This window comes from Cuculus canorus, chromosome 3 (assembly GCF_017976375.1).
Source record: "Cuculus canorus isolate bCucCan1 chromosome 3, bCucCan1.pri, whole genome shotgun sequence".
Classification (NCBI taxonomy): Eukaryota; Metazoa; Chordata; class Aves; order Cuculiformes; family Cuculidae; genus Cuculus; species Cuculus canorus.
Genome location: NC_071403.1, coordinates 97300770 through 97322802, shown reverse-complemented (window position 1 = coordinate 97322802; position 22033 = coordinate 97300770). Strand labels below are relative to the sequence as shown.

Below are 22033 nucleotides of genomic sequence, written 5' to 3'. Positions count from 1 at the left end.
TTTTAAACTGTCTTGTATCCACACTGAGATTTCTGCTACATCCAGTTATGGTAAGGAAACCTTTGGTGATGAGACATGATGCTGGCATTGCTTAACATGTAGATAACCCCACTGCTATTTTGGTGTTGGGAGATTATCTAGGGACTCTCTGGGGAACAAAACCTCTTTCTTTATATTCAGTGGCTGAAATCTAGTCCTTGCTGTCTGCATAGCAGGTCTTGAAACACCCAGCAGACACCAAACCAGAAGAGTCCCAGTGTGCTGGCTGGGCAAAGCCAGTGTCAAAAGTCCAGTGGAGGTGAGAGCTTACAGCATAGACATGTAGGTCAGGCAGAAGCACAAATGATGAGCCTCATTAGAGAGGAGTCATTGTGATGAGGGAAAGATCAGTGGCTGAGTTATGAGAAGTGCTCTTTCTAGGAGGTGCACCAATTTAGAGAGAGCACTCTGGTGCTATACTTACACCAGTGGCTGCCTCAGAAGGGAAAAGTGTGTGGCTCCACCTTATCCTGGGGGAGGAAGGAGTGAGGTCACTGCAAAGCTTTTGCCTCCTTCCCTCTGTGGCATGCCTGGCTTAGAGGACCTTTCCCTTTGCCTTGCAGTGCTTGTCCCAGTGGGAGACTAATGAGTCCCAGCTGCAGTACTCAGAATGGGTTGTTTTGGTCACCAGCTGCCATACATGAGGTGTTGGTGCCAATCTCAGTGTCTGACCTCAGCAGAGGTCATCTTGAATGCAGTTATGAAAACTGCTGGCAGAACCAAAGACTGGACCAGTTTTAATTTAGCACAGGAATCTGTGTCCTTCATGCCCGAGGACACCACAGACTGATATTTCATGGTTTCAGAGAAGGGTTGGAGGTGAGGGAGGTAAGAGTACAAGGACACCAAGTGGAATATGGGCTTTTACCTGATGGAATGGGAGGTCACTGCATCCCTTAGGGGATCAGTCAGCTGCAGGATGGACAGGACCAGAGTTTCATTGTTCTTTTTGGCAGGAGTTTTACTGGGCATTTGTAAAGGCTGCCCAGCAATGAAATCTTGTCCAGGCACTTGTCACATTGTGATAGCAGGAGACAGTCTTAAGATCCATACATCTGAAGATATACAAGAGGTACTTATGCTAAAAAAAATGAACAGGTCAATTATCTAGTGAGATCCTGCGTCACCACCACAGCAGATAGGAAGAGACTGAAGGAAGATCCCACTGCCTTCTGATCATTTTGTCTACTCATCTGTGAGGGCCTCAGAGGCTGAGGGCAGGCATGCAGCCCTTGGAGAGGCTGATAGCTACCCCATTTTCAGATGCATGCTGCCCATACCCACCAGCCCTGGGGTCTCCAATCATGTATTCAAGGAGGAACCAGCAGATTTCATGAGTTTGCACTGAAGAGGTGTTGTGTGCTGCTCTTTGCTGTGCGATCTGTGTTGTGTCATTGCTCTCATGATGGTTTTTGGTTATCTACTTGGAGAAGGGAGAACCCACTATAAACAGCAAACAGCAATTGGCAAATTGTCCATAACTAAATCTCCATCCATAACTCCATGATCTTTCAGGAGTAATGACAACACTTTAATCACTCTGTGCGTCAAAAAGAAGACCACAATATTAAGTTAGCCCATTTTTTTAAAAAAAAAATCCATCTACCCGGTCCCAGAATTATCCATTAGTTATTTGTTCAGCTCCACACTCGTAGCCCCAACCTGCTTCCTCACAGACATGGGCTGGTGGAAAGATGGGAAGAGGGAAAAGAAGGAACCTCAGGGCTGCACTAACAACTGTGTGAATGAAAGGCACCAGCCTCACTCAGTGCTAAAGGCAACACAGATAACACAGAAAACACCTGAGCGGCTAGGTGAGCACTGCAGAGGGGACCAAGATCCCTAAATGCAGCCCATCATTCTGCCCTTAACACATCTATCTCCTCGGTTTATTAGGCTAAATTGCCCTTTAGATGTCAGCACACTTCTTCAGGACTTACATATGACCCTCCCAAGGATTGGGCGAAGAAAGAAGCTGAGCTCCAGCTGTGACTGAAACATTAATTTCTCTAAGAATAGCAATGAGAATCAAGGATACAGTTATTTTCTCCTATCAAAAACTTTCCCTGGATTTGATACAGTAACTTAACTCTGCTCTTTTACTTCCACTCCCACCCCAGAAGAGACCTTATGGGGCTGATGAAATGTTTAAATTTCACAGTAGATCTCACTGGAACAGTGTAGGATGGTCATTTTGATATGCTGGTAAAAGTCACAGTCTTAAACAGCGATAAAATATGCCTCTGTGGCTGGGTCTGTGTTTGCATTTGTGTTCACATTTCTTACCATGACTTTCCCTCACCCCCTGGGTCACTCCGCTAGCACTTGCAACAATAGGAGCATTTTTGTAGATCATGGAAGTGTTCACAGCTGGTGCCTTATCACATGGGTGCTTTTCCCCATTTTCCCATTGCTATAATTATGCAGCTTGTGGGTAGATTGGATACCTTCAATATACTGGGCTTTAACAGGTTTTGTATCTCCAATGTTTTTGACTGTCTGGTTTCTTCATAAAATTACCACTTCTGAAGACCTTTGGTTTCAAAGTAAGTATAAAATATGGCCAGCATAAATACTACCCTGAAACAATAAATAAAATCTGTGCAGTAATGGCAGACTTGTTCTTCCAAGCTGTGTGACTATTCCTGCGGGAGTCAAGCAGGCGTAAGTTAGAGCAGCCTTAAGGCAACTCTAATATGCACTTAGAAGGTGGATGGGTCCAACGGCTGGCATAGGAACAAAGGAACTTCAGGATTACCATAGTTACTGTTTACTCACCATCCCAGGCCCTACACAAAGCACAGATCATGTGGAACTAAGGGTGAAAGCCGGAAACTTTAATATGGAATGAAATTACGCCTAGCAAGGAACAAGCATCAAAAGTTTGGCAATTACTTCAGTTTACATAATCTCCTCAAAGTCCAGCTGCTTAGTAGAATTATCCAAAGTAAACTACCGCTGGTATTCCTTCTTTAAAAAAAAAAAAATAAAATTACTTTTTTAAATAACAAAAATAATCCCCCTGTTCAGACTTTGTGCCTAATTGGACATACCTGTTTATTTTCATCCAAGCAAAACTTCTCAGTTCAGTGAGAGGTTTGTCTTAGACATGGTTATGAATCATGTGATTTTTTGTCATACATTTTAAGTTATATCATTAAGCCACCTGCTAAAAAATGGGCATTTGTCCTGTACCTCAGACATGCCAAGCCCTTGATGCAATAGCACAATCGATATATTCTATCAGATATAGGACACACAAGTAGGAAGGAGAAAGATACCAAGTAAGTGCATTTTTGTAAAGGCACGTGACCAAAGCAATGAGAATAGACTTTGAGTCACATTATTTCCACATACTGCCCTAAATTGACTTATATTGGTATGTGTCTGTATCCTGGTCTGACAAGAGGCTGGTGAACCTTGAAAGACCCGGGGCTTCTTTTGGCCTTGAATTTCAATTTGGAAGTGAAATCAGATACTGAGCAAGTTTCACCTGGTTTCGGGTTTCACTGGAAAGGGGGAAGTGGATGAGGAAACCCAAGTAGCTGTCAGAAGGCAATTACAGTGAAAGACATGAGGTTGTAGTGGCAGTGGTGCAGGAAACATGTTTGTATTGCAAACAGAAAAGCATTATCAGGTGAGAAGCATCTGTTTCCCTGAGTGTAGGAGGCTGCTGCTGCATCTAATAGGGATGTGCAGAAAGTTGGCTCAGCAAAGTGTTCTTGGTGGCGTTTAGCCAAATACCTGCCTGTGTATGACCTTTCTAAACAGCAGGGAGAAACAGCTTCATCCCATAGCATATCAGGAGGCGCAGCCAAACTCCATGCATTTTCCCACAAATATTGTCTGCCCTGCAGTCCCATTCCAAAAAAAGTTATGGGATGATAACGTATTTGTCCGATTGTAAGATAAATGCACAACAGCTGGAATGCAAGACCTGGCACCAGAGGGTTTCTGCCAGCAGGCCAAGGAAGAGTGTGCAAAGCAAGGAGGAATGAAATTACATGCTTTGTCTGTCTGCGCTGCATAACAGGGCCAACTAACCCAAAGTGATAGATAAGTAATTTGTCATTTTAAGGGAAGCAGTTTACAGAAAGCACCAGAATCCTTGAAAGACGTGTAACACATTGATAGAATTTTCGAAATAATATTTTACCAGTAAGAAAATCCCGTGAGATTTAATTATATACCTCGCAAAAAAAATCATTAAGCATTACAGCTGCTTCCTTCCACCCTTTCCAATTGCTGATTTTTATCAGCAGATTAAAATGCTTCCAGCTGAAAGGCTAATTAACTGGTTTCATGTTTTCTGCCTGTCCTGATCACAGGGAAAGTCTAGAGTCCAAGGGAAGCACAGTTATGAACGACTGGAAAGATTACTGCCTATGTTGTGCGATTTCCAATGAAAGAAAATGCATTGGCCTTCTGCTCTCCATCCTGCTCTTTTACATTCATGAACTCAGAAGTCATTTCTAACTGATAGTGCTCCTTTGTCTCCCTCCCACCCATTAAACACTTTCTTCTCTCCATGCACAGATCTTATTCTTAGAAGAATTCAGTTGTAAACATGAAATAAGTTGGGGAAAAAACTGCTTTTGAAGGTATAAATACATGGCAGGTTATGTTGCAGCCTTTCAAAGAACAAACTTGTGCTTCTTGCTATAGCACCAAAGCACTGCAGGCATAGAATTGCATCCTGGGCTGTCTGTCGACATTTGAAATTTTTAGTGCCATGTTTTATTAGCCATTTTACGCTTACCAAATGTTTTCCAAATTTGACTATGTGAAAATCTTGATCACTGAATCAGACTAAATGCAGAAATGATAGGGGTAGATATTTTCCTATGCCCTTTAGTACCCCTAGTAAACTATCTACATATTTATAAAAAAAAAAAAAAAAGTCTGAAAATGTCTAATTATATAATAATTCACAAATTCACACACTAACAGAACTGCTTTCTGGACTAGCATTTAGTTGTCTGTGTGTTTACATATATATATATATCCGCACACGCATATATCAGTCCAAAACATTCACATTCTGCATAAGAATATCATCCTGGTTTTAATTTTGAGGAGGAATATTTTGTTTCATTTTTACTCTGGTTTCCTCCTTTTTTTTTTTTTTTTGGTTTTCTTTTTTTCTTTGGTTTTGGAGCAGTTGCATTTATAGCACAAAATATCATCTTTAATGACAAATGGGAAATTTCACTCCACAAAAGAACACTTCAGACTAAGTCAAATGAGCTTTTGATTTAACAAATTAAGGCCTGGTGCTGCACATACTTTATTTCATATTCTGTGTGTGGCAGTGGATCTGGTGAATGTATGAAGTCAAGCATGTATTTTGATAGTTTAATACTTAAAAGGACAGGTCCTTAGTATATACGGCACAGTATTCATTGAAACAAACCCAATATTGCAGCAGTTTGGAACATGGTCCGATTCAGTTATGTATAACCTGCCTAAACATATAAATGTATAAAATACATATATATGTTATACATAAATAATATAGAAACTAGAATAATATTGATATAGTTATTCGGTACATCTGGTCTTTTCTGAGTCTTTCAAACTATACTGTTCAAACTCAACATTCAAACAAGAAAACACACTCTGGATGGCTCTTATTTAACAGATATGTGACACATGATCTGTGCAAGTAAATAAATTGACGGTGTGAAAAATTTTGCAACATAGAAGTCTACATTAGTTGAATTTCCCTTTACATACTGGAATAAACATACATTTTTCTTTCCGTACTATTTTAAAATGAGAGAGTGATACAACTTGTCACTTGGTAATGTCTGCATTTGCTAGAATAGGGTACCAGTTTCCAGGCATCTCACGTAACCATTTTTGTTTGTCAGATATTCCATCGTCTCAATTTTAGTTATCTGTGCCAATAGCCTATCACTCAGACATCTGCATGTTGCACAGCCTGAGCTACCAGTCAGCCAGGTAAACTCTCAGCATGGCAGATCCCTTCCAAAAATCCCCTGCTGTTCTTCAGTGCTTACTGCAGATCGGCGAGCATTCCATACAACTGCTTTGCTGAGGGATCAGATCATGGATTGAGCATTTAGTTTAGAGGTAGCCAGATCCAGTGCTCCCAAAAGCCCCAGGGCAGGCATCACTGATGGTAGGCCAGGAGAGATGCAACAGGCTCTGCAAAAAACCTAGCGTACCTTGAGCACAGCCGAGGCTCAGCAGCCTCGCCACGCTGCTGCTAGTACCATACATGCCAGGAAAATGTTACTCCTGACATAGGTTCAATATCATCTAAAAAAATCCTTAAAAAATGAAACAGCACAACCTTCAGAAATCACTAGATCTATTTTTTGCCTGAAAAAATAAATGTTATTTGCACTCCACTACAAGACGTCATCATGACTGCAGCATGGTGTGTAATGAGAGAGTAGCTCCAAGCTGCCAGCGGAGATGATCCAAAATAAGCAGCGCATTGTAAATCCACAAATAGGAAAACTAGGGCTTTTGATTTCCTTTTTGCTCTGCACATAGATTAAAATTGAGCTGAAATTGCCTTTTATCGGCATGGCTCTGAAACCCCGATCTAAACAAGTCAGTGGGGGCAAGGGGAAAGAGCAGGCATCCCTTACTATACTTCACAGCCATTGCTCTGGGAAGCCACCTATTTTTGGCATTCAAGTAAAAACCATAGAAAAGTTGAAGATCTTGAAACATGGCATCTAGATCCTAATATTCCATAGCAGAGAGGCCACGCTAGCGTTTCAAAATATGATTATGAGCCAGCAACTTGCATGTTGCCAGCCTTGCACGCTGTCTGCTGAAGAGGGTTTCAGGGGGACACTGGCCTTCACATCCCTCCTCTGCTGTCAGCAGTCCCTAACATCTTGCAGGCACCAGCCACATCCAAGCCACTACTGGAAGTGGTATGGGAGAATTTCTGAATACAAAATACCTTTTGTACTTTAAGCTCTGCCTATGCTAAGTGTTTCAGATAGAAATTTTGTGCTGAAATGAGCATTTACGAGGATCTGAGGCTAAAATGTCAGGGGACAATTTTTACAACTCAGTATGAGGCTGAATCTTGCATCAGTTCAATATGAAAAGTGTTCCCTACCATTAATTCCCACAAAAATCATAAGGAAGAGAGTAACACATGCTGGAAAAAGTGTTAGTGCCTTCTAATTAAATCCTAATGGCAGATATTTTCTGGAAACTGCATTTAAATTCTGGATAAATGAAGCAGTTAATAACGCAAAATATTTTCTTTTGTACATGGTTAAAAGAGACAAAGGTTGCAAATTTCGTGGCTTCCAGCTAAGCAGCTATTTTATACCTTTGCAGCTTTAAGACCACAGCCCTGTAAAAATGAAGCATATGTTTGCCCTTACTTATTGCATTGGCTACAATGTGGATACTTACCATATCTAAAAATTAATCCATTAAATAAGCCCCTGCTTGGTTGAGATTAGTTCCCACATGCATGTTGTCTGGGACACATGCTATGGTTTATTTTATGAGAAACAATTGCTATCTCAATTTGCTAATTTAGTTTTTAAAAATATTGACATCTGTGCTATTCAGGCAATGCAGAAGTACATCGCAAGTTAGAAGTTGTTGTCAGATGTTGGGTTTTAGCCCTGCTAACATGAGCCATGGTACTTGTGTACCTTGGTATAGGACAGGGAACAATTAGACATGTTATTTAAACTTTTAAAACTTCATTCAGTTTTACGGACACAGTGTCCCTGTATGCAGTCATAGAGAAATCAAACATTAAAAATAAAGCTTTGCTGTAGAACTCCTCTCAGCTGCATGTTCTGCTGGATGCACTGTGCTTTGTTTATTTTAATGTTGCACAAAAAAAAAAGTGTTCTTTTGCTTCCTATGATTTTTTTCTTAAACTACTAAAAAAAGACTAGACTGACAGAGCTCTGCTTAAATCTTCATGTTTCTTTTTGACATTGTTTTCATCATCTGGACTGTTCTACTCTGTGAAAAAAAAAAAAGAGTATATTGGCAGTTCTTCTGCCTCAAAAAGCTGTTGGAAGCCTGGTTTAAAAATACCATGAGCAGAAACCCTGACAACTCTAGAGAGAAACAGAAATAAAAAAAAAAAAGAGACAAAAGCAAGAAAAAATGCAAAGTGATGTCCCACTGACTTCCTCATCTGTCTGTCAGACATCAGCCCTGGCACTGTGTAGCCAGGCCACCCACCTCCCTGAGGAGAGCAGTGTTAAATGGGGCCACCTCCAACAGGGAGACTGTCACTGCCTCAGTGTGGCGTTGACCTACAGCAACAACTAGAGGAGGAGAAGCAATAAATCAGACGTCAAAGGGAGGTGGCTCTCCTTGGCGCTGTCAAGTTTGCTCTCGGAGGGTGCCACAAGATAAGAAAGGGGTCGAGGAAATCCTGAGGGCTGTTTGGACTCATGCACACATGAGGAGAGCCATTGGGAAACAGGTTTTCAAAGGCTAAAGAGTAAAGCGGGCAATAGTTCTTGGAAATAGCAAGAAGAAATATTTTATGGCCTACAAGTGCTGGAGGCTGGATTAGAGAAGCCGTCTTGAGTTCTGGAGTGAGCCAAGAGTTTGAAGAGGATCCCAGGAGGGCATGTGATAGTGTTGGCCCTCTGCTGGCATGAAATGCCCCTCCAGGGCATAGTCTTTCACATTAGTCCACGTCCAAAACACACCCCACTGCAGGATCATAAACCCAAGGAACTGCAGGCCAACAACAATTTGGCTTGGTCCTGGTGTCTTAGCATCTGTCACACACAGAGAAGGTTTTTTTCTTGCCTTGAACTGGAGGACTAAACTCATAACAGCCGAAGTGCCTAATTTTATAAACGTAAACTTTAAAAACACCATACAGGCAGGAATTCATAAGAATAGTATATTCCCTTTGTGAGTTTTAATATTTGTAAACAATAACATAGGCTTACAAAGCGATCCTGAACAAAATAAGAGATAACTGATATGGTTCCTGAAGAGAGGAGGAGGTTAGGAGAGCTGACAGGCAGAAAGAAAACAGCTCCTGAAAACTTTCAGCAGAAATTAAATAAGTAAACAACAGTCTTTGTATTTCTGTGGTTTTGTCAAAATGTGATTTATTTGGGTTTTGTTTGGGGCAGCAACAAAAAGAAAATCCAAACAACCTCACAACATTTTCAGCTTTTACTTTTTTATTTCATGGAAACCCTTTACAAAATTATGTGCATGCATTTCTCATAAGAAAGAATTCAAGAAAGAACTTTGTCCATCTCTAGGGAGCATCCAGGAGATGTTTCATGTCCTTATTGCATATTGAAAAATAAGTGCCTAATGTAATAAGCCCCGAGTTTTGCAGGCAAAAAATTTTCTTGCCAAGTTTCACACTGCAACAAACTGCAGATCTCCCGTATATTTCCTTCTTGGGAATTTCTGCCAAATTAGAAGATACAGTTTGCTTGCAAGTACCACCTGCTGATTTTGTGGAAAACAGGAAAATCTCAAGTCTGACATACGATCTCTGAAAATTTTTCATTTTACATACAAACCAGAAAACAATTCTCCAGCATCATCACATCCCAAGCCAATAATTTGCAAAAAGTTAGAGCATTTTTTCTTTTAACTGAAAACACTTTTGGGCTGTTTCCACAAAAACCGCATACAAATATTTGACAACTTTTGTCTTTTACTTTTATACAGAAGTCAAGAAGTAGGATTTTTTTCTTTAATTATTTTAATGTGATGTAGGAATTAAAGTTGAAAAAAATACAGTGTAATTTACTATTTTTTTCTTATTTAGAACTTGTTCAACTAACCAATTGTGATAGTTAAGCTTGTTTGAAAAATAGTAGGCTGTTCGGGGTTTTTTCCTTTATTTACATGCATTTTGTTTAAGTTTGTTTTAAATCTAGTACTTGCCTTCATTTCAAGCACTCTAAAGTGGCTGCCATAGCTTCACAGCTCCCTGTAAATTTTCCTGCGTATGGACACTGGCAATTGAAAGAAGAGCTGCAGTGTTTCTGCCTAACATATTAATCACACTGCTACTAGGAATTCATCTTTTCCAATGTCTACATAAAATAAATTACATATAACGGCAACAAAAATAGCTATCGAATATACAGCACTGTCCCACTCTCTATTATAAAAGCCTCATTTTAACAACATGAGTGCAGATCCCGTTGGTCTCACCTGCTCAGCTATTAGTTTCAATTTGTCTCCCAATGCTTGCCAGCACACTGGGGTGTGTGAGCAGTCCCAGAAGATCTCTTTGGAAAATCTCACTACATTCCCACACCTCTGACAATATTTCACTATACCTCAGGGTAATGCTAAACAATCTGTGCATTGTCCTATGCCATCTGTTCAGCATTTTTAAGCTTAATTGCACCGTATTGGTGTCTAATGCATTGTAACCAATTTCTGTTATACCATACCATTCGTTTTTGTCATACTCCTTTCTTCCACTTCATTGCTTTTTCATCACTAGCCTGCACCGAGTATCGCACAAATGTGCTGCATGACTCAGCCAGGAAACTGAAGTAGTGGAGGGAGCATCAGCTCGCTTTTTATTATTGCCAGAAGCGTTATATTCTCCGCTCCTTGCCTAGGGGGACCAGCCCGCATTGCTTCCAGGAGAACCAGTGAGTATCGTGTGGCAAATCCCACAGCCAACAACAGGATAGAGTGCCCACGCAAGAGGAATACTGCACAGGCACTTAATCAAATACAGGAAAGGCAATGCTGTTGCAAGTTCTGCGTGGATCGCCACAGTCAGTTGTGCCCAGGTTTCTTGCACCACAGGGAGGGACCACATCTGGCTGGGCAGTGCTTCCAACCAGCAGCTGCAAGGTTAGAGCTAGTTTGGGCTTTGAAACTGTTCCGGGGGCTCAGAGACAGCTCCACCCACTGGGTGACCCACTGCTCCCCAAGTTTGACACTGGCTGAGGAGCCTGGAGACCAGTGCCTCTTGGCCCTGCTAACAGCTGGCTCCAGGTCTTTAGCCATGTGCTTAAACATAAATAAAGATCAGCAGGCTTCCTTATTTGTAAAATGAGCATGTGTATCATTATTTGGGAAGCATTTTGGAGCTGGGAGGGAAGATATTATGTGAATGCTGTAAACATTACTATTGCACTTTAGCTTCTTGAATTGGTCTAAAATTTTAAATGAAAGTGTTTTATTTAAAACTTCCTAGCTTTTAGACTGTTCAATAGACATTGTCAGTGACTACTTTCCCTAATAATTCCTGTCTTCAAGTGCTTGACTGGTATGCTAAGTGAATGCATTTTCAGTACCTGAGGAATAATAAAAAGCTTTCATACTAAGCTGAGATCAAAAGTTCATAGGAAGAAATGCAAGTCTATCTGTAGTCATACTTGAATTCAAGAAAGCCCTAATATTCATTTTAAAAGCCTAAAATATTTCTGAATATGCATGCATAATTTATTCAGTTCTGGAACAAATCACAGAATAATTGAAAGACCTACTGAGTTTGCTCAATCAACATCCTAAAAAGAGATTTTTGAAATCACGACCATACCCCAAACAAATATATTTTTTTATTATTTTTCTTTACTTTCCCATAGCACTGTTCACTAACCTAAGGCCTGGCCATTGTTATTTTTCCAAATGAGCACATGTGGTGACATCCATCTCCTGTAACCGTTGACCTCAGGAAGTTAAGAAAACAAACAGTTTCAAAATCACACTGTGAAATATGGCATCTAAGATGGCCAGCACATTCTTCTCATTTTTCATTGGCCTCTCCTGTAGCTGTCACAGGACAAATCATCCTGCAGGAAACAGCAGCCATATCGCGATACAGAAGAGCCTGGTTTGGTTTCAATCTGCTGATAGACTTTTCCCATTAAACCTCATGGAAGAAATATAATGTAGCATCTCTTTTGCACATCCTAAACCTGAGAGTAACTAGTTGCCCGTGCTAGCAGAGGTGAGGATCCCAGGTTCAATAGTGTCTGGTGTTATATTTGCCATTCCAGCTATATCTATTCCTGAGCAAAAGAGCTAAAGACAACACTATCAATATTTTAAAACTTCTAACCTGAATAATGTTGCTTCCACATAAAAAAAGTCCTATTTGCAGAAGCTACTGCTACCTGTTAGTTTGAATTGGAGAATTCATTTGACTGACATTAGGCTGCTCAGGACAATCAGGTGTCTGCCATTATTATTCATATCCAGGCTTATGAGATATAAAATGCATAAATGTGAATAATTCTGCGCAAACCCTCTGGAAATAAAACGTATGTATTAGCCAAAAGCCTGTTTTAATAATTACAGGACAGCAGCCAAGGCATAGCATAGTGGTGTTCAGAATGTATCAGAACCATGTTTTCTTTCCCTTTTTCCTAACTCTCTTTTCCTCTCTCATTTCTGTTGTTGTCATCTTGCCTTTCAGGAGGAAAAGGAAGCATTTCTAAGCCTCTAACCTCTAGTGTCCGATGAAAGCTTATCTCCAGCTTCCAAATTGTGCTTCAGCCTCCCAGGTAGGAATGAGGATTCCTATGAAATACAGCAAAATCAGATCAGAGGTAACACACGACAGGCCCACTCTGCATGTCTGTGTGACTCCTCTTTCAGAGGCTTCTCAGAACAAGACCAAAAGAAAAAAAAAAGAAAAGCCAAAGAATTCAGAAATGTTGAATCACTCTTAAAAAATTCAGGACATTGGCCTAAAAATCACAAAGTCTCTGAAAAACAAATTGAATCAAAATAATAGCCACTTTTATTCCTTTCATTTGCCCTCAGGTTTATCATCAATTTTTAGTCACATAGCATATTTAAGCTTTCCTCCATAAATATATACATTAAAATAACAAGAAGAAACAAAAACAGTCCTAAAGGAGATTCTAATGTGACTACACATGCCCAGGAACCAAGAATTTAAAAAATAGGGGAAAATATGGATATTCTAACAAAACCATGAGCTAACAATAACCATCTCACACTTTATTTGGTCACCTCTCACTCCAGTTTTGCTCATAAGACAAGCAGGACATTCTGTTGGCATTGGCATCAAAATCCAGGTTCTGGTTTAGTATTCAATGATATCTCAAAAATGTACACTCTTTCCTCCATACATCCATTTAATAGTGTTTACAGAGTGTCTTTTGGACCAGCACAATAATCTCAAACCTTGTTTTCACAGTCTATTAACTACTTCCTCCACAGGGTGGTAGTTATAATTCAGAGCATCTCTTCTCTTGGTGGTTTTAGCCCATGACCAGTTGTCCCCTATATGTTCGGCATTTCACCTAACTGCCCCACACTACCTGTGTTGTCTGAAGTCCCTCCCAGCAGCGCTTGTTTATCAGGCAGCTCCATCGTCCCTCAAGTCTGGTCCTGTAGAATGTGTCCAAGAGCTAGGATTTGACACACAGGCCTTGATTCCACTGACTCTTTGGGATTTCTGCTATCGATGTCAGGTGGTATTGGACTGTAAATAGTGAGCAGTTGTGTGAAAAGAGAGTGTCAACATCATTTACTTTTTTATGTGGACTAATTGATAGTATATTGGCATATCAACAGGAAAAAAATCAAAGCTCTTCTTTCCCTTCCATTGCGAAGACAGAGTAAAATCATATGATCTCTTGATCTCTGCATGCCTCTCTGTCCCCTTTGAGCTTATTTATCTTCTTCTATTTCAAGCTTTCTTAGGGTAAGGACTGTTGGGCTACCTCACTATCTGTCTTTACATCTTTACTATGATAACACTCCAGGAAATCATTTGGGGTCAGATCTCTGGGCACTGCTTTGTATTGCAATACAAGTAATAATAATAATAATAATAATAATAATTAAAAAAAAACACACAAAACCATCAGCTACAAACACTTCTTTTCCCCGGATTCTTGGTTGGGAGAAGCTCACTGATAAACTTCAAACAGCAAGAGCCTGATGTAAAGCCTTATTTACCGCAATTCAAGTCTATTTCTAATCTACTTGCTCTGGAGACCACTGCAGAGCCCCACACAGAGCCTTCTGATAACAAGCAGTTACAAAAACCATTGATTTCTCTGAGCAACATAAGCTGCCAAAAATGCATTCAGCCTCTGTGGAAAAGACCTTCGCCTCTGGATAGAGCTCATTGGTATACACCCTGTTAGCATTTGCCAGCTCTTAGAAAATTACTTTCATGTGGCTGCAGAAGTTGCATATGTAAAAGCGATCCTGGCAGTCCTTCTCAGAGCTTTATTCACTGCAGCTTAAAAAGATAACCATCCATCTTTCCACTGTGCACACTGGTCCTCTATCTCGATTTCACACAGCAGCTGCCATATAAGACTGATGCTTTGGGTAGTCTATCCCCATTTCTATCTTTTACTAACTTCCAGGCAAATAGTCATGCCTGGCATTTATTTCTTCTGTCCTGTGGGTAGAGGTGAGAGATGGGCTTCCAGCCTCCTCTTACTATTCTCACTGGCAGAGGTTTTATTATTTCTTTTTTTTTCCTTATGGAATGGTGCATAGTGAATGGTTCCTCAAAGTTGTTGCTCATCTAAGCATTATTTTCATTCATTAAAAATAAACCTCAAAGGATGGAGGCAACAGTTTTATGTAAGTAAAAACGATAAATGCTCAACACTGTCTCTGAAATTTGTCTGAGTCACTTAAAAGAACAGGCTCAATAAACACTCAAAAAACCAAATTCACTTGCAGCCATCAGGGTTTATACTCTTCCTCACTGTCCTGAGGCAGATGGAGAACTTGCAAGCCTGTGATGGTCACCAGAAGATATTTGGTCCACTTGAACATCTGTCTTACCAGTGTGAGTAGCTATTTTGAAGTGTGCCATGGTATCCTTTGGCTTCCCCTGAGAACACCACATCAAGGGACAGTGCATATTCATGTATCCCAGATTTAAGGAGAGCCACCCTGAAAGAATGGAAAGTCTTTTTCATTCATCTTAACGTAGTTTTTAGGTTATTGATAAGTACAAATAAACAGCTTATTCATAAACTCCAAATACAGTTATTTTTTGCTTCAACATTTGTAAAAGCAGGTGAACAGATGTGAAAAGAATGCTATGTGTGACTATGGAGTATTTAGATTTATACAGAAGCAGGGCAAGAAAAGCCTATGTAAGTTTCACATTTTGATATGTAGGGAGCTACTTGTTTACTAATCCTTTGTTCCTAGGAAAGCAATCTATTTTAGATGACTCTATATTCATTAATTACTATTAGGACTTAGACAAACGTCCTTCATAATATTTGTTCTAGCCCTGGAGAATATTAATATTCTTTTCTTCCTCCACACCATCCCATCCAAAATTTTCTTCAACCTCTACCCCATCAGGAATGAGTTTTGGTCTTCCATGCACTAATTCATTGGCTACCATGTTCATTGGTCATAACTAAGTACAATTTTCACCTGTCCAGAGTCAAGTAATGAGTATTTTACTAAGCTATTTGGCAGGTGAATCCATGGAGAAATAGCCTCTAGTGAGTAACTGTCTAATCCTGGAACTTGGCTTCTCTTCATGTTATAGACTTTACATCCACTGCCATTTTATATCTTCTTAATCACACTTTAACCTCATAATCAGACAAAATTATAACTAATTCCTCTGAAGTGATAAGAGGTTTACAGCTCACTCTGGAAGAGAATGTAATGGGAAGGAACTAGGAACTAATCTTCAACAACCCATTTGGCATCAATAAGAAGAATGGCAGACCAAGGACATGGACACGTGGATGTAGAGTCATTTCCAGTCTTTGTTCCCATTGCTTTCACCGAGTTGCAACAACAATCACTGAAGAGAGAAGACAGTAATCACTGAAGGTAAATGTGAATTAAGCCTGGCACGAACTAGGACTGAAGGGTTCAGACCCAATTTAATGTGGGTCTTCAAGGCGCAGCTATATGTGGAGATAGTTTGGAATGATGTCAGTCCATCCTAAATGCAGGATGAAGCAGGCTGTTATGTGACAACATATGGTTTAAATGTTCCACAGCCTAACCCTGCAACGTGGGACAACCTGGAAACGGTCGTGAGCTTATTTGGTAGTTTCAGGGCGTTACCAGAGTCAACAGACTCAGAGGTAAGGAAGGAGCTTTTCTGCAGTGCTCAGACCCTATTGAATAACAACTTCCCAAATTTTTCCTTCATTATAGTTTTGTTTGCTTTATAAGGTTTTGAAGGCTCTCTGACATGACAAACACCCACTCTGTAACTTGCCTCGAGATACAATTTTGCAATGAAAAGCTTTGTTTTTCTCCAATATTGGAAGATTTGTGGTTGCTAATCTGCTCTGTTATTTATCTCTGCATGAAGTTATCAGACCTTACTTTTTACTGGCTTCCTCTGATGTACATCAGGAATCTCTCCAAAGATATGACACTAATATTGAAGTAAAGGAAAGGAGGTCCAGACCTTGCCTTCTTCCTTGAAGCTACTTCAATATGAGGGGAGTTTGCTCTTTATTTTGTTGCAATTGTTTTTCTGCAAGGAATCTAAAAAAAGTTTAAGTTTTACCAGGCAATTTTAGGTGGCATTCAGCCACTACACTTCAGACACCTGTGGAGTAGGTGGGCAAGGTTATCATGTCAATGCTGCAGATAAAACAGTAAGATAGTAGTCATAGGGGTTTTTTTATATTGTTAGCCCTAGGATTCAACCAGTTTTAACCCATCAGTGATTCAAAATGTCTTACATGCTGGCATTGCTCACAGAAATGCTCTCTAGCTCATTCCCGTTGAACCATACAAAGCAGAGGGCTGGAAGTGATTAATGTCTTCATCTGCCCCGCAGCCCCAGCAGTGTCATTCAGGCAAGAGGTTCTGAGCCCTTTCAAGCCTACCACACATTCCCAAATTGGAGATTTTTGAGGAATAAACTCTCATTTTTAGCACAAAGCCACTGAATGCCAAAAACTGCCATTGTGCAAATTACATGCTCCAAGACTCATTTTACTCTTCAGATCCCAAATCCCCCATTTCCTGTTGACTCTCATTGCTTAAGCTAATATCATTCAGCCTACTCTTTCAACTGGGTAGAAGGGCTTAGTCACACCCCACTGCAGTCAGAGGAACACAGTGCACATGTGTAACAGAGTAGAAATTTTTGGCTCAGAGCATATTCATTTGTTGTGTGTAACTCAGTAATAAAAAACAAATGCAGAGAGTTCATTTTACATATAATAAAAATACTGCAATATTTTATGTGTCTCATTTTAGCAGCCTGTTTTTAAATAACAACCTTATTTTTTTTTTCCAATTGCAAATCTCTGAACAGAGGAACAAAACATTAAAAGTATTTTTAGTTTATGGGCTAAACGTCCAGCGCAGCAGTTTGCTAGTAATATATGTGTACTGATAATAACCACAACTAGCAGGGGATGCAACGCAGCCTCAGTTATTTCTCCCTGCTCTGCAAGAGCATATTCCTCCTGTTAAGAATTCAGATGTCAGCCAGGATTGCTAACTGCAGCAGTTCAGACTTCCCTGAAGAGCATCAAAATGGTAGATTGTTCTTTGAAATACCACAAAGCCTTTCTGAATGCCACAGCTCAATTACTCAGGGAACTGAGGGAATGGCACTGAAGTTTTAATTTTTCTTCAGATAGTCGGCTTTAATAAATAAGTAGGGTACTGTTGGAAACTTGTCATTTTGCCCAGAGAGAAATAGGTACAATTCTCTGAGCACGCAGAGTTGTTGGTCTTTCTCCAGGGAATGCCAGTGATACTGAGGGACCTCTTTAACTTAAAAAGACAGATCTTTAAAATCTTATATTTAAAATATAAGTAGAAATAACTTTGCATGTAAACACATCCTGCACTTTCTAGAATGTTGGCTTTTATGTCATGAGAGTAGACCATCTCTTCAGATCACAGTGTAGGTCTCACCCACAGCTGATGTCAATGGAGAAAGTTCAATGTTAATTACCATGTGTCATAGCAGTATTTTTATACTATCAAATTGCATTTGCGGTTTTCCACAGAGACTCTTCAAATCATCTTGGTATCATTCTGGTAAAATCCGTAGTGAAAGACAACAGCTTTCCTGGAAGTAGATGGCTTAACACCTTCAAAAAGGAATTTGTCTTCAGGGCGAGACTAGTTCAGCCTCAAGTCACATAACCAGTGTTGACACTACAATACTTACTTTTTCCCCTCTAGTTGTTGTGTTTCAATTAGAATGTGTATTAGGATACCATGAGCATTGGAAAGAAATAGTCATCATCCTCTAAAACATCTACTGCAGTCCCTACAGAGGCCAAGTTGAGAGAACTGGAATCAAGTGGCCTTTTCATTTTCCCCAGCCAGTGGGTTTGGAGTGAGCAGAGTGTACTGTTTCCCTCCTGTCTTCCAAGGTGAAGACAAATTAGCCTTTGCTTCTGACAAATTGGCTTCTTGCTTTCAATAACAAACTCTCCTAATTGAAAACTAAAACCCAGATTTGGAAATCTCTTGTGTTTTCACGCTTCTTTATCTTATTTGTGCTTCACCATCTTTGAAAAGCACATGAAAAATGAGACAGTCACAGTGTCTACCAGTACAAATAATGATAATCATCATTGATAGGCATGGCTTTACAGGTGGGGACAGACAAATGTGTTCAGAATCACAGACAGAAAACAGTTTTTACCACCAGCCTGACTCTTTTCCCCTATTGTGTACTTTTAGTAACAACTAAATTGTCCTGTTTATACAAAGGGGAGCGTCCTTGAATAAAATACTGGTCAAATTGGGAAATCATTGGTGAATCTCTCACTAGGAAAATACTGCTGTATTGTTATTTTCCTCCACTTAGGTGTCAATACCAAAAGAGCCACACGCTACACAGTTAAGTGTAGCTGGAAAGCACTGCTCAGCTCTGCCTTTCCCTTCGCCTCCCAATATGCCAGCAAGCCCGCTACTGGCTTCTGGTTGTTCTTTCAAGAAAAGGGTCTGGGAGGACTCTACTGAAGTTTGCTTTGCCCACAAATGTCTGAGAAGTGCTCTAGGATGCAAGGCTTAAGTGATTATCAGGGAGATGATACTAACCAAAGTGCTTCTCTTCCAAAGGAGAGGAGCAAGAGAAGGCATGCTCTCCTCACTGTGTTTTGCCTGGCGTGAGGAAATAGGGTGCTCCTCGAGAAAGGAGCAATGTCACATCTTCCCTTCCCATTTTCTTTGGTCCCTGAAAGGGCTCAGTAATTAGGCAGTTATGCTGCCCCCAAGAAACAATGAACAAACGAGACGATTAACCCCAATTCATTGTTAAACTCGAAGCCAATCCACAGCAGCACTTTTCAGAGCAAATTTCCTTGCTGGTGACTTTATTTTGTTACCGTTTTTACTGCCATCTAATTGAAGCCACTGATGGCTAATTGCTTCATTTATCATCAAGTTTACAGGCCACACACTGCAAAACTAATTAGAGACCAGACATTGTGTTTCAGCCTCCCTTTGAAATATTGCTGTCATTTACATGTAATTCCAATTCATTATGTTTCAAAGAAGCTGAGAGAGTGGGAATGATTAGATTATTTCTAAAAAAAAAGCACTGAGATTAGGCAGGCCAGGATTGCACTCCAATGCAGCTATTTTAAATTTATTTGAAATGGGGGTGGAGGAGACTTAGCAGTCATCGTCGTCCCCCCACTCAGTTACTGACAGAACTGAGCACAAACCCAGAACCCATATAATGAATCTTGTATAAATGCTAGCAGCGAGCTCTGCTCTACACGCATAGTTCTCAATCATACTGATTTTCACAGGGAAGTGGTGAATTTTGCACTTGGGGTGAGAAATACTGCCCTAAGGATTTAAATCTGACAAGTGCCAAGTTCTTGTGAAGGTTCCTCTGTTTGGCAGGGAAAGAGGGGAAGGCAGACTTTGCGTTCTCTGCACATTGATTCAACAATAAATCACCCAAAGCCTGCAGACATTTGGCAGGCCTGCAAAGAATTGCTGTTATTTTAACTGAAATTTGATAGATTTTCTACTTTTAAGGCATTTTCAGATAAATGCCTCCAATTTGAAGTCAACTTCTCTCTTACCTTGCACAACTTTCCTTACTGACTTCACTGGGGCTACACTTTGGACTGAGGTATGCAGGACCCAGTTCTGAGTGAGAATAAAGCTTATTCTCTTTCCTGCTTGCTGTTTGATGTTCTCCTGTTGCAACTATTCCTCTTCCTTCCTCTCTTTAGGTCCCCTACATCCCGATGGGCTCATTTCTTCCTAAATAAACTTAAAGCACAGAGGCAAAATGCATTTGTTGCCTGGGAAACATGCAATTTAGCATAAGAGGTGGCCATCCTAAGAGAGCCATGGACCTCCAAAGAAGTTTTTATATCAATAATTGTAAGCAACCAGAAATACCAGGTTAGTAAAATGTTCCCTGCTACTTGCTTGTTACTTTTCAGGTTGTTTGACAAGTTCCTCATTATAGCATATGATTTATTTTGGTTTTATGTAGAGTCTTGGTCCTCATTTCAGAAATCTTTTACTGTAATAGTAAGGGAATTTGACAGAAATTCAGAAGGGAACAGAAACCACTGGCTGAAGATTACTGGTAAACTCTTCATTGTATCATCACTCTGTCTCATTAGCTCTCATTTTTCACTTGGATTCAATGCCTATTTTCTGTAACACATGGCTCGTTTGAAATAGTCCTATCTCCTCAGGCCTTCTAAATGCCACTATATGTTATACTTTGCAATAGGATGTGATATTCTGCTTCTGGCATTGATAGTACACTAACAGTCACAAATCCTCTCTCTCAAGAAAATACACCACTACTTTCCTCTTAGAACTACTACTTGGAAGGTTAGAGGGTTGCTTCCCCCTCCCCCCCTCCCTGAGGAACTGAATGTGTTCCAAGAAACACCCCATCATCTCACACTACAGAGTTATTACCCAGTTAAGTTATGATGGTTCCTAAAGATCACAGCAATGATCATCTTGCTTCTTGTCAGATAAGGAAACTGCTATTCACAGGGCAATAATACTATATATTTTCTCAAACATGAATCTAGGGACATACATTATATTCAGTCATGCATCAGCCCACTGTAATACATACTCTGTAAGCATCTTGTATAATGAATCATGGAAATAAACTGTGTATCAATACATGATTATTATATTTATTGAGGATTTCTTCAAGTTGGTTCACAGTGCCTGCCGATGAAAGTAAAGCCGGAAAGGGACAATATCCAACACTAGCTGATGACCACAATCTCTCAAACAACAGCACTGAGAAAAGAAATGTAGAGACACTTGTTCTTGTAGTAGAGAATCTTACAATAATCAAACTGAGAAGCTAGAGGTAATTACAACAAGAACCTAGTCCCAAAAGAATGGTTATAGTGGTTTTAAAAGCTGATCGTGGTTGAAGATTAAAGGTTCATATGCAAAAACTCATCCTAATTGAGTGGGTAGTTTTCTAAACTGGAAATGGGAGATTCTCAAATGGTTTACAGGTCTTCCTCCAGCTTTCTGTATCAATGAACACCCTTTCCTCTGTATTTTCTTCAAGTAAGAGCCAACTCTAGTCCTTTTTAGATATTTTACATGTGTGTGTTCGTACTATTGCCAGAAGGCCTCAAGGGAGTGTCTATCTCAGCTGAAAGCAAGGCTGAGGTGCCATCTACGTATGGATTCCAGCACAGCAGAAACAAAATAAAATCTTCTCTCTTCTGTAGCCCCCACAGATATATATACTGGCCATTGCAAGCAGTGATAACAACTTTAAAAACATCAACATTAGGCATCACCTTGTGACAGAAAATCAGTTTTCCCAAACTGTCTTTTCACCAAGATTTATAAGCAAGCTTTGAAAGAACACTGACGGGCTTTATGAAGGCAGAGACCTATCCTTCCCTTTTTCTTTCAGCCTAAAACAGTTTATTTCTTGAACATTCTCCTCCAGCATGTAAGCTCTGTGCCGTAATTTGATCCCTCCAGAGACAATAAGAAAAACAGTCTATGTTGCTGCATAAGAAAAATAAACCAGCAATTAACAAGTTCCTATATGTTTCCTGTTTACATAATATGG

General features: G+C 40.0%; 1 long non-coding RNA gene across 1 annotated transcript in view; it reads left to right on the top strand.

Moving 5' to 3' along the window:
* The window catches only part of LOC128851828 (uncharacterized), a 53782-nt gene extending 32966 nt beyond the window's left edge, over nt 1-20816 (top strand). Inside the window, exons 2-3 of the long non-coding RNA XR_008449323.1 lie at nt 12443-12530; nt 20184-20816. This is a non-coding gene — a long non-coding RNA (uncharacterized LOC128851828). The remainder of the gene's footprint in view (nt 1-12442; nt 12531-20183) is intronic.
* The last annotated feature ends 1217 nt before the right edge of the window (nt 20817-22033 follow it).